Here is a 3130-nt window from a genome sequence, read left to right as displayed (position 1 = left end):
TACTTCAGTTCTAAGCCAGACATGGGTTTGTCAATTTGTTACTAAAATTTCCAACCCTAACAACCCATGTAAAAGACACACAATTCAAATATTTTAATTATAAGTTATATGCATAGATTGGGCATATCTAATACAATACTAACTTATTTCCCAATTCTAAGACTTCTTATTACTTCTGGTTTCTCCCAGCCACATATTCTGGTGCATAGGAGCTTCCTTCTCTCCTCTTCCTTCTCTCTTTTTCTCCTTCTACCTGCCACTCCCTCCTGAGCCTCCAGTCCCACCTTTCCTATCCACTACCCAATCATAGGCTCTAACCTTTTATTTGACCTATTAAAGTGGAGAGAAGGTTCACATAGCATCACCTAAGTACATGATGCTCTGCTTGTGGGGTGGGGGCAACCCCTCTTGAGGAACCAATATGAACAATAATATACAAGCAGCATCAAGCCAAACCACTACAGTTTACTCGTAAGGTCTCAATTTTTAGTACAAAATCCAATAATGTTATTTGTTTAAATGTGGGTCTTACTATATTTCTTACACAGCTGTTTTCCATGATGTGGGTTTGTCTGGTGTGCTGTACCAGGATAGAGTATTCATAGTTAACAGTGAATTTTCTTGCCACCAATACATGAATTTTTGTTGGATATGCTAAAGAGTCATAATGGTTTTACACAGGAAAGCTAATTGTCAGAATTTTGTTTTGTTTACTGAGTCAGGGTTTTCTGTATAGCCCTGGCTGTCCTGGAACTCACTTTGTAGACCGGGCTGCCTTCAGACTTACAGAGATGTGCTTGCCCTCTGTCTCTGAATGCTAGGGTTTAAGTCCTGTGCCCAGCTTGATATCTCTCTCTCTCTCTCTCTCTCTCTCTCTCTCTCTCTCTCTCTCTCTCTCTTTCTCTTTCTCTTTCTCTTTCTCTCTCTTTGCCCCAGTCAATGGATTTTATTTGGTCACAGAGTCACAGGCCAGGTATGGCCCCAGCTTTATTTGACCTTCTTCTTTGGTGCTCAGGTGGTTGGTGTGGCCGAACTTCTTGTAGCAGTTGACTACACTGTATGCAGGCATGAGTAGCACTTGTGGCAGATCATCTTGTCACAATTGTAATTCTGGACAAGGTGACAAAAGGATGACTCGATGATGCCACTGTGCAGACGCAGCAGCAGGTGCAAGGTGGACTCTTTCTGGATGTTGTAGTTGGACAGGGTGTGGCCATCCTCCAACTGTTTGCCAGCGAATATCAGCTCTGCTGGTCGGTGGGATGCCTTCCTTGTCTTGGGTCATTATTGATGGTGTCACTGGGCTCAATCTCAAGAGTAATGGTCTTGCCCATTAGGGTCTTCATGAAGATCTGCATGTTGGCATCTGCCACTTGGCCACCTTGCTGAAGAGAAAGAGTGGTTTGGGGTTTTTGGGGTTTTTTGTTTGTTTGTTTGTTTTGTTTTTCCTTTTTAATACTTAGATAATTTTGTTGACTTCTCAGTGTTTGTTGAGGGCTGCTATAATTTGCATTTTATATAAATTTACCTGGATCCTCACTGTTTGCTCTTAACAGGCAGGTGTCCTTTGATTTGGGACTGAATAGACTTTTTTTTTTAATTGTTTCCAGTCTGTGTTCTTTCACTGGCCTTTTTTGAGTCAGTTGTTCACAGAATTGGCTGTCACAGTGCACGAAAGATTCAGCCAGAGCTTGAGACAAGTAGAAATTGGTGGCAGTTTTAGGACCTGTGCTATCATATTTTGGAACACCAGGGGGATTATTAGAAGTAATATTATTATAACGTAGTGTTATCCTAATAGTTGGGTTATACTAATCCTTATTAACAATCTCTGGTTATTCTAAGTCAGTAATTTTCCTTATGAGATAATATTTACTTTCATCTCCATAAATATAATAGTCATGAGGCAGAACTAGTAACAGCTAATGATGAAAGAAAAATTCCCTGTGTATATAGACTTTGTTTTTTTGTGAACTACTTTTTGAAATATGTCGAATTATAACAGCAGTATTGTTGGTATCAGGAATTGCCTTGAGCAGCGACACCATTTGGTAACTGTTGACATGGCAACAGCCCTACATTCCCAGTATTCCTTTGGTCCAAATCCCAACTCCACGTAGGAGTAGTTATGTCATATTCCAAATGAAAGGCAGACTTCTTCTGCCCTCATTCTCTTCATTCTTTTCTCTTCTTTCTCTCGCCCCTTTCCCTTGTCTTGTTCTCCCATTAAATCTCACCAAGTGGAACTGTGTTAGTTTTGTGTGCTCTATTTGGATGGGTGTGGTGGGTATTTTATTACAACGAGATTTTAATAACAACAAGTATGATAATTTAAGAGCTTGGAAATCAGACTGACTGGAAATAAATTCCAATTTGGGCACTCACCAGATGTTAAACTTATATTGCTAATATAAAAGTTGTGGGTGATGGTAATTTTTCCCTATAGTGTTGTGAGAATTAATCTAATTCCTTGTAAACCACTTGTGTTTTATTACTTATGAGGAACATTGGATAGTATTAGCCATTTTAATTGTTTCATTAAATAAAGTTTGTAGAGTTGTGGAGAATGTACTTTTTCAAAGCTAAATAGGTGAAACTACACATAACTAAATTGTATAATCAGATTTGTCTTATAAAATTATAATCTTAAAGGAAGAAGGTTAGAATGTAGAATAGGAAATAATGCTATGCTATTGTTAGAAGTGATTTAACATTCTATCAGAAAACTGAAGAAATGGAAATTCATCTAGTAAGTTGGCATACAGTCCACAATATATTCTATATTATGTTAACATTATTCTTCAATGTGATTTTTTAAAATGGACACAATATGTTTTTAATGAGAAGAATTAGTTTGGGTTTGAATGCTCTTTTTTTTCCGTTTAGGCAATATGTGAGTATTGAGGGCACCCAGATATCAGGGCTCTGGAAGGCATGTTGAAACTGTTTTCTTCTTTGTCTCCTGGGAGTGAGAAGTATAACAGATCTTAAAGAGCTGTATTCTTGTTGGTTTAAAAAAAATTGATACATAAGAGAGTGTGTGCTGTGTGTGTGTGTGTGTCTGTGTGTGTGTGTGTCTGTGTGTGTGTTTGAAATGATAACAATATATATTTTGGAAAGTATTTTGTTT

At 37.9% G+C, this 3130-nt stretch overlaps 1 pseudogene; it reads right to left on the bottom strand.

The window, feature by feature from the left end:
• Window positions 1-946: 946 nt before the first annotated feature.
• LOC148003247 (ubiquitin-ribosomal protein eL40 fusion protein pseudogene) lies at window positions 947-1358 on the bottom strand (annotated as a pseudogene).
• Between the last annotated feature and the right edge of the window lie 1772 nt (window positions 1359-3130).

This window comes from Rattus norvegicus, chromosome 9, assembly GCF_021556685.1.
Source record: "Rattus norvegicus strain SHRSP/BbbUtx chromosome 9, alternate assembly SHRSP_T2T, whole genome shotgun sequence".
NCBI classification, from domain to species: domain Eukaryota; kingdom Metazoa; phylum Chordata; class Mammalia; order Rodentia; family Muridae; genus Rattus; species Rattus norvegicus.
The sequence above is the reverse complement of the archived record's forward strand: the minus strand, read 5'-3'. Positions and strand labels throughout refer to the sequence as shown.